Source organism: Octopus bimaculoides, chromosome 18, assembly GCF_046866305.1.
Source record: "Octopus bimaculoides isolate indiv1 chromosome 18, ASM4686630v1, whole genome shotgun sequence".
In the NCBI taxonomy this organism is placed as follows: Eukaryota; Metazoa; Mollusca; class Cephalopoda; order Octopoda; family Octopodidae; genus Octopus; species Octopus bimaculoides.
The window spans coordinates 11,339,340-11,350,143 of record NC_142945.1 but is presented as its reverse complement, the minus strand read 5'-3'; the positions used below and the strand labels follow the sequence as shown (position 1 = coordinate 11,350,143).

The window sequence follows — 10,804 nt, the reverse complement described above, 5'->3', positions numbered from 1 at the left end:
CTGATAAGTTGCTTACAATTTCTTATTTCTTCGAAGCCAGTTTCAATATTTTGGATTGAAAATGTCCCAGTTTCTTCACCACCTGCGTCTAGGACATCTGGTCTAGAAGAGTGACTGGCTTATTTATGCAGGTTAGTTATTGAAAAGTCGATTCTATTTCTCTCAGTGGCCATTCTTCTTTCTTTTTTTCTTTTAACAAAACCAGTCATGAATAAATATGACTTGAATATCGATCTGTACGCCTGTTATGAACCTTTGAACCAGAAGAGGACCATAGGAGTTTAGAATATTTTTAGTAAATATCAATTGAATTACTTCCTTGAGCAACAACTGTGGACAAATATTTTGCATATCTTGCATATGAGTGGCTGTGTGGAAAGTAGCTTGCTTACCAACCACATGGTTCCGGGTTCAGTCCCAGTGTGTGGCACCTTGGGCAAGTGTCTTCTACTATAGCCTCGGGCCGACCAAAGCCTTGTAAGTGAGTTTGATAGACTGAAAGAAGCCCGTCGTATATATGTATATATGTATATATATGTGTGTGTTTGTGTGTCTGTGTTTGTCCCCCACCCCCCAACATCGTTTGACAACCGATGCTGGTGTGTTTACGTCCCCGTAACTTAGCGGTTCGGTAAAAGAGACCGATAGAATAAGTACTAGGCTTACAAAGAATAAGTCCTGGGGTCGATTTTTTCTTCTAAAGCGGTGCTCCAGCATAGCCACAGTCAAATGACTGAAACAAGTAAAAGAGTAAAAGAGTAAAGAGTATATATATATATATATATATATACGGTTTTATTGGTTTGAGCAGTACTCCGCAACTGGTATTCTGCGGCACACTGGTGTGTCATGAGACAAAGCTAGGTGTGTCACAGTGTAGCCTGAATATAACTTTTCCCCCTTGCTTTAAGTTTTAATTTTAGTTCAAGTGTGCTGCCGAAAGTTGAAAAGAATACAAGTGTACCGCAAGTGAAAAGATGTTGCGGACCACTTGTTTAGAGGAAAGTCCCTTAGCGACAGGTTTAGCCTCATTTTGTCCATTCCCATATCTTCCACACTATTAGTCTTCACAAATACTTGTATTTCAAAGGTCCAGCCTTGTCACATTTTGTGTCACGCTGAAAACACCCTGAAAACTACGTTACGGGTATGATTGTCTCTCTGGAGTGCTCAGCCACTTGCACGTTAATTTCACGAGCAGGCTGTTCCGTTAACCAGACCAACTGGAAACCTCGTCGTCGTAACCAAAGGAGTAGCTAGTGTGCTAGTCCTATACATACATACATACACACACACACACACACACACACACACACACACACACACACACATATATATACATATCTGTATGATGACGACCGTTTGATCGTATGACTTAAGCCTTATGAGATTTCCCAAGTCTCTTTTTGATATTCATCCCTTACCCGACCTAAAACAGATTCATATGTCTCGACAACGAATGACTGACTGTCACGTTGTTTTATTCATTCATTATTCCACAAGACAACGACTGTATACACATAATTGAATAATATTGCACCAAGTCCAATCTATTTGTTTATTGCTATGTATCAGCAAGACAATTGTTTGACTGATCCCCGATGAGGGTTTTTCAATTCCCTTTGATATTCTTCAATGACTCAAGCTTAGCCGGATTCAGACGTCACGACTATGACTTGCACATACTTTGAATTACTCAACGATATCAACTAGGTTTATGTACATTAACATATATTTAATTGTGTTAAATCATAGGCTAATGCAGACGATAATGAAAAACTAAAAAAAAATGGCGTCCGTTCACTAAAACATATGTACGTGTACACATACACGCACACAGACACACATATACATATGTATATATATACACACACACATATATATATGTGTGCATACATACATAAATACACACACATATATATGCATACATACAGACACATATATATGCATGTAATGCACCAGGAATGTATGGTAGAAGTCTACTAATCCGCCCCATGAACTGGATTTAAAGCGATATAAATTAATATGATTTTCTGTAGACTAAATGCATTTGAAAAAAAATTTATTCGAAGTATATTGATATATAAGTATATGTGTTTGTAAATGTATGCATGTGTGTATGTATGCATGTATACATGTATATATGCATAGGTACTTGTATGTATATATGTATGTTGGTAACAAATACACACACACACATGTACAAACAAGACTACACACTTATTTACATACACATATACGAGTTTACTCTCATATATATTGCATATGATAGCAAACTCCACATGGAGTGAGTCTACACACATACACGATTCCTGACTGTCAGCCAAGCGGCGTGGTTTCGATTCCCGGCGTGGGAACGTTAATTATTGCGGTGCTCCAGCATGGCCCCAGCCTCTGGCTGAGGATACACACACACACGCACACACAAGTTCGGTCTATAGGATACAGCTTTGAACCGAATTCACGAGAACGGAAAGTATGTGAAGCGAGACGCCTGAACCGAGGATCGATCTTGCTTCTCAAATTTTGTTGCGCGATGGCTCGTGTCACTCTTCGCACATATATCCACATACATACACGCGCACACGTGTATCTTACTACAGGCGCCCCATCGACTCCATCGGAAGCTGGGAGTTCAAAGTAAAGACGTATGTATGCATGCCTCTCTGTCTTTCTATCTGTCTGTGTATGTGCGCGCGCGCGTGTGCGTGTGTGTGCGCGCGTGTGTGATTGTGCATGCATGTATGTATGTATGCATGTATGTATGTATGTATTTATAACCGCCTTAGAAAGGTATGTAAACGCTCACAAACAGACACATGTGCGTCAGTATGTGAGTGTAAACAATCTTGTATTGAAAATATCGTAAATATACACAAATATATGTAAGCATGCATCTACATATAAATATGCATATATACATATATATATGTGTGAGTGTGTGTGTGTGTGTACGTATGTGTGTGTGTATGTGTATTATATCTATATGCATATATATATATATATATATATGTGGAGAAAGTGACGTGTGTCCGTGTGTATGTATGTATGTATGTATGTATGTATAAACACGTTCGTTTATGCGTGTTGTGTTCGCGCGTAAACACACACACACACACACAAACACACATACACGCATATTCACACACACACAGACACACACACACACACACACACGCACACAGACACAGACACACACACACACACACACACACACGCACACACACACACACACACATACACATGAACTTCTAGCTTCCGTTGGAAGTTGAATGTTGATGTTTTGATGAAAAACTGCTAGTGCAATACCACTGCATAGCAATAGCAATTACAAACGGTGGTTTCATAGTGACGTCTACTGCAGTTGGACTTCCCGTCGAGGCATATCAACTGCACAACACAACAGTCTACTTACTCTCCTCTTCCTTTCTCTCCCCTTCTCCTCCTACCACCACTCTGTTTTGTTTTGTTTCTTTTTTCTTTTTTCTTTTCCCTATTGTCGTTATGTACCTTCTCCGCCTCTTTCTTACTACTACTACTTCTACTACTACTACTGCTACTACCAATGCTGCTGTTTGCCTACTGCTACCTCCACTGCTATAGCTATCCCTGTCATTATCACCACCACCACCACCACCACTACCACCGCCACGGTCGCCGCCGCCGCCGCCACCACCACAAAAACAACCGCTACCACCACCACCACTACCATCACCACTATATCTCCACTGCTACTGCCTGACTCCCCCTCCCCACCACCACTACTACTACTGCTGCTTCGGCTGCTGCCGTCGTCTCCACCACCACCAATACTACTACTGCCAAACATACCACTGCCGTTATTCCAGCCCTCCTACCTACTATACTATCACTACTGTTACTGTCACTTGGCAGGAGACCCCACCACCACCACCACCACCACCACCGCCAACACTTTCGCCATCGTGTTTCCCCCCCCCTTCACTATTTTCCTGTTTTATGATTACCTTCCCTCGCCCATCGCCCGCCATCTTCGCAGCACTATTACTGTCACCTCGATCTTTCAACACCACCACAACCACCACCACCACCACCACCATCACTAACAACAACAGCAGCACTACCACTATGGCTAACTAATGTACAAACCATCGCCATCCTATCACCCTCCGCCATCTTCTTCTTCACAAACACTGCCGATACCAACACCACCACCACCACCACCACCACCATCATCATACCCCCACCACTACAACCACAACCACCCCACCACTGTCTTGCTGTCCCCCTCCCCACCCTCCCTTCTACCCGCTACGACACTTTCTCCATTTACTCCTGCCACCACCCTCCCACCCACCTCACTCCAACAGCATCCCAGCACTGCAGCCACCACCACCACCACCACCACCACCACCGCCACCACTATCATCATTATCGTTACGACCACCATTCATTTACTATTAATCATCATCATCATCATCAATACGTTCACCAACCACCACCACCACCATCACTATTACTATTTTTTACCATCATCATCATCATCGTCATCATCGTCGTCACCATCCTCCTACCATTATTAACCACCTTCCAAATAGCAACAACAACAATAACAACAATAACAACACTATCAACTGTCACCACCTCGCCGCCGCCGCTACCACCACCATCACCATCACCATCATCGCCGCCGTCGCCTTTCCACCTTCGTTATCCTCCCACCGTCACTCTCAGCAATCATCTTCCTCCTTCCACCTTTATACCTCCACCACCACCACCAACAACAACAACAACACCTCCGCGCCACCACTACCACTATATCACTAAGAGATTCTCTTCTCTCCTCTCCTCCCCCTCTTCCTCCCTCCCTCCCTCCCATTTACTACAGCTGCTGCTGCTGCTGCTGCTGCTGTTGTTACCTCCAATGCTGTGTGCTTATATATTTTGAAATCATCTTTTAGAACAATGGTGAGAATTTCTTTGTCTTCAACATATCTACAAACTAAGTGGTCGAACGGCGGCGAGAGCAGTTTGTTTTGGATTTTATTTCAAGGGGACATTGCTGTTGATGTCTTATCTTTGTTTTGCCAGCACTTTCTTTGTTGGTAAGTTCAGACATTTGTTTGTTATTGCCGCTTTTCTCAAAACTTCATGTCTCTTAGTTTTGTTATGGACAGCATGAAGACGGCGCCCGCTTGGACCTCATAGTCACCCTCTCTCTCTCTGTCTGTCTGTCTCTCTCTCCCTCTTTCTCCTTCCCTCTCTCATTCTTTCTCTCCCGTCCTGTTCTCTCTTTCTGTCGCTCTACTTACCATAACTTTCGCCACTCTCTCCCTCTCTTTACTTTCTGCCTTTCATCACTTTCTCTTTACTCACTGTCTTTCGCCACTCTCTCGCTCTCTCTACTTACCGTAACTTTCGTCACTCACCTTACTGTCTTTGACTATTTCTCTTTCAGTCGCTCTTCTTACCCTGACTTTCGCCTCTCTCTCTATCTGTCTGTTTGTCTCTCTCTCTCTGTTTACTTACTGTTTTTCACCACTTTCTCTCACTCTTTACCCTTCTGCTCTGTACTTAACCTGACTTTCTCCACTTTCTCTCTTTCTTTTATAGCTTTACTTCTCTCTTTCTATATATATATCTATCTGTCTATCTATTGCTTTACTCATTTCAGTTACTTTCTCTCTCTCTCTCTCTCTCTCTCTCACTGTTCGTCATTACATCATCATTCTATCACTCTCGCTTCTCTCTCCGTTTCAAAATAACCACACATTCTCCCACACTTTAACAACCCCTTTTCATTCTCAATGTGTACCCTAACTTATATATATAACCCATCTTTCTCATTATAGACTCCCTAATTCTCAAACTATACATGTCTTCTCTCCCCCACCCTCTCGCTCTCTCTGTCTCTCTCTCTCTTTTACCGCGTTTTTCCCCTGTTTGTCTCCCCGCCCCTTGTCTGAAGTGACCAGTCTCCCTACAAACTAATTCCATCACACCTGACTATCTTTCTCCCTCTCTCTGTTTCTGTCTATCTCTGTCCCCCCTCTCTCTCTCTCTCTATCTATCTATCTATCTATCTATCTACCTATCTATCTGTCTATCTATCTATCTATCTATCTACCTGTCTATCTATCTATCTATCTATCTATCTATCTATCTATCTATCTATCTATCTATCTATCTATCTACCAATCTATCTTATACACACATTTACAAGACATTCTCTCTTTATTTCCCGCTAAGTCTCACTACCGACATTCTCTCTCGCTCCATTTCTACCTCTTTCTCTCACCTATTTCTCGGTCAGTCTCTCTCTCTCTCTCTTACACACATACACACACATGCACACATACAAACACACACACACACACTCACACACATACATAGACGCATGCTCACGACATGTCTCTCTCTTTCTCAGACACATATCTGTTAGTCTCTCCTTCATTTATCTCTTAGTCTCTCTCCCTCCCCCCTCTTTCTCATACCTGATAACTTCTCTCTTTCTCTCTCACACTCACCTATCATCTCTCGCTCTGTCTCTTTCATTCATACATTCACATACTCATAGCTGATCTCTGTCTCTCTCTCACTTATATCGGTCAATTTCTCTCTCTTTTTCACATACGTATTCACACCTCTCTCTCTCTCTCTCTCTCCTGCTCTCTTACACACACTTGACAAATTCCTTCTCACATAATCATTATACACCGAGCATCTTCTCTTTTTCTCCCCCTCTCTCTTTCTCTCTTTCTCTCTCTCTCTCTCTCTCTCTCTTACACAGTTACACACATGACAACGTCTCCCACACACATCTCTCAGTCTTTCTGTCTCGAACTCTGTCTTTTTCTCTTTCGTACACGCGCGTAATAACCTCTCTATCTGTCTCTCCTCTCTCTGTCTCTCCTCTCTCTGTCTCTCCTCTCTCTCTCTGTCTCCCCGTCTCCGTGTCCCTCAGTCTCTCCGTCTCTGTCTCTCTATCTTTTCCCGTCTCTTTATTTCTCTCAATCTCTCTCCTATTTCCCTGCCTATCTCTCTCTCTCTCTCAATCTCTCAATCTCTCCTTCTATTACCCTACCTCTCTCTCTATCCCTCCTTCTCTCCCATCGTTTCTTAACTTCAATCTCCAGCCCAACTCAACTCCAAGACTTAAGTTTACAAAGTTAGATATGTCCGTCCAGTCAATACCCCCACATGTTACAAATTACTCCATTGGAAAAGAATATTTACAAATACAAATAACGCTCTCCTCAGCAAAAGCAGGGAACGAGGCAGCACCGGGATGTAAATCTATTTACATAACACCACAACCAGTTAACGAGGGAAAAAAGAACCTTCAACGTGGTCGCCCAATTTGCTAGAAATAGCAATCGAATCTCCCTAAAATCACACCCTACATGTTAAATAAATAGACGGGATAGTCACGATTGAAATGTCTTTGATTACAGTACTGCTCTTTCTGGAGCAACTCTGGCTGAAATAACAACTGAAATAACATAACATATTTATCTTCATTCCACCGTGTTTTGATTCGAAGTCCCTCCATAGAAATGCATCCTACCCGCTTTTTTTTTTTGTCTTCATTCCGTTATTTCATTCCGTTATTGTATTCACGTCTAGAATATAAACCAATCTCATTATATAACTGGTACTTCAAATTTTAGCGAGAAATTTCAAGGCTAAGTTTATTGACCTCAACGGCATTTCAAGTCAAAACGAAAAGGTCCATAACTAAATACCATAAGGTATTTTAGTCCAGTTGTTGTCAATGTTGCTTTAGTTTTTTGTCCCAGGTCAATACTGATCAAGCAAATCCATAACCAAAGGTATCCCAGTCGTAGCAATACCATCCTTTTAATTTGATTTGATTTTTATTTAAGTCCATGCGCGGTATATCATCTAGGACTATTTTTCCATCTTTGAAGATAGTTGCGTGTGATTTTAGAGGAATTTTGCTGTTATTTCTTACAAGTCGAGTGAGTGACCCGATAGACACTTTTTTACTGCCTTGCCTTTTGTATTTTCAGACACAATGTGTCTTGGACTACATTATCTAATGTACCCTCTTCTTTAAGACATTAAGGTGTAATAATTTAAGAGAATTTGGCTGTAAATTCTCGCAAGTCGAACGATCACACAGAAGATCCATCGTTGAATGGTGCTTTGTTTTCATGTACAAATTACTTAGAACTACATTATTTAATGTATCCTTCCTTTGAATTTAATTTGGGAGAAAATACGCTGTTATTTCTAGCAGACCAAAATGTCTACGAAGACGCATCCTCATCAACTCCACTAACAAGGAGTAGTAGTAGTTTTTGTTATTGGTCATTGTTGTTTTAACCCCAAGGCATTTCTAGCTGTGAAAATTCCGCCTTTTCCCTGCCTCCAAGAAAAGCAAGACCACCAATATCCAACGTCCGAGTGTTGTTTGAGAGTATTTTAACTGTTATTTCTAGCAGGTCGAGTAACCACGTAGAAGCTTCCTTGCCGATTCACTATGTACCAGTAAATATTTTTCCGAGATATATTCGGTCGTCTGTATTTTTCCTGTTTTCTTGGGTTTGTGTCCAAGACGAAAGATAGGTTTTTAAATATTTTATATCAATAGCTAGAAAGAGTTTGGCTTTCTTGAAGGTGTAGAGGAAATGTGATGATGTGGCACGCATGCATTTCTCACTGGTAATGTTATATATTTATCAAACGAGTATAACTGAAGTGTGTTCCATGATGTCACGGCGTGAATAGATGACATTTTCTTGAAGTGTCACCTACAATCCTGATCGAATCATCACACACACACGCGCATTACGCATACATACATACATACATACATACATACATACATACATACTCATAGATACATCGACATACGCAATACATATACACAGATGCACAAGCACACATGGGCAGACTCACACATACACAAGCACGATGGACACACGTATACACATATACAAGCACACATGGGAACACATCACACGCTCAAACATACATAAACAATTATTACATACACACACACACACACTTAAAGACACACATACACACTCACTTACTGACATACACGTGCACGCAGCTAAGTCGGTAGCATCATTAAAATATCGGATAGAATGTCTTTCGGTATTTAGTTCCGGCTGTCCGCGCTCTCTGTTCTAATTCCTCTGAGGCCAACTTGGCTTTCATCATTTCGAGGTCGATAAGTTCCTGTCCAGTACTGGAGGTCGTTTCTTCTCTCTCTTTCTCCCCACTCATACACTCACTCACTCACTCTATCTATCTATCTATCTATCTATCTATCTATCTATCTATCTATCTATCTATCTATCTGTCTGTCTATCCAGTTACCCGTCTATCTCTGTCCAGCTATCCATCCATTTATCTATCAATCTGTCCATCCAGCTATCTCCTTTATCTATCCAGATTATCCACCCGTACATTCCTGCGTTCCTACCTACTTACATACCCCTTCATCTCCGTCCGTCCATACACCTCTCTCTCTCTCTCTCTCTCTCTCTCTCTCTCTCTCTCTCTGAATGATTTGCCTATGGAGAGGGACAGCTTTGAAAGACCCCAGTCAAACCGTAGGTTGTGTGGCAGTGTGCCCCTTACGATCCTATCTGGAGTTGAGGACCCAAAGCAAGTCAAAACATTGGTGACACGCACATGGATTAAACACACCAAACACAGTCACAAAATGGCAACACATGGAATCACAAACACACACACACACATACACACACGCACACATACACACATTGAAATATGTATCCACAAATACATGAGCAAGATTTTATACATACACTAACACACACACATACATATTTCATACACACCTTAACAGACACACACACAAACACTTGCACATGCTTACACGCGCGAATTGAGAAGTGAGTCGACGTGGTCGTTCGATCTGCTAGAAATTGATACCAAATTCCTTTAAATCACATAACGCCGTCTAAGAAAAAGAAGGATCCCCGTTCGATTATGAGGTCCTTTGATGGTCACAGTTACAATGCCCTTTCTTTGATCGTATCTAATCGATCAGGGATGACCTCGAGTTCAACAACAACACCCAGGCATTGTAGTTCACTGCTACACTGAAACACATTTCAAATGACACACGCTCTGGTACATACATACATACATACATACATACATACATACATACATACATACATAGGCGAAAGTGTGGCTGTGTGGTTAAGAAGCTTGCTTCCCAACTACATGGTTCCGGGTTCAGTCCCATTGCATGGCACTTTGGGCAAGTGCCTTCGACTATAGCCCCGGGCCGACTAAAGCCTTGTGAGTGGATTTGGTAGACGGAAACTGAAAGAAGCATCTCATTGCATGTATATATATATATATATATATATATATATATATATATATATATATATAAAATATGTGACAATTAGTTGGTTGTCATATATTTATAGATAAATTCCTGTATTTTACATAATATCGAGGTCTCATCCATTATCTTGTTGTCATATTATCATTATTATTAACATGTGTGTGTTTGTCCCCCACCACCGTTTGACGATCACTGTCGGTTTGTTTATATCCTGTTACTTAGCCGTTCGGCAAAAAGAGAGCGACCGATAGAATTTATTATACTGGGGACGACTTGTTCGGCTAAAAAACAGATACAATGTATGATACACACACACACACACACACACACACACACACACACATACCGACAGTTACTGACAATTTCACATTAGCTCTGACACACTTCCCCCTCCACCCCCACACACGTCATTGACACACAAACACACAGACGCGCACGCGCGCACACATACACATATACAGCTGC

At 41.6% G+C, this 10,804-nt stretch overlaps 1 protein-coding gene across 2 annotated transcripts in view; it reads left to right on the top strand.

Moving 5' to 3' along the window:
* Positions 1 to 4,086: 4,086 nt before the first annotated feature.
* The window catches only part of LOC106879110 (uncharacterized), a 148,487-nt gene continuing 141,769 nt past the window's right edge, over positions 4,087 to 10,804 (top strand). Inside the window, exon 1 of one of the 2 annotated variants that reach the window (XM_089365742.1) lies at positions 4,087 to 5,084. The gene's annotated coding sequence lies outside the window, so the exon portion shown is untranslated. The remainder of the gene's footprint in view (positions 5,085 to 10,804) is intronic. The other variant, XM_089365744.1, reaches the window with a different exon arrangement.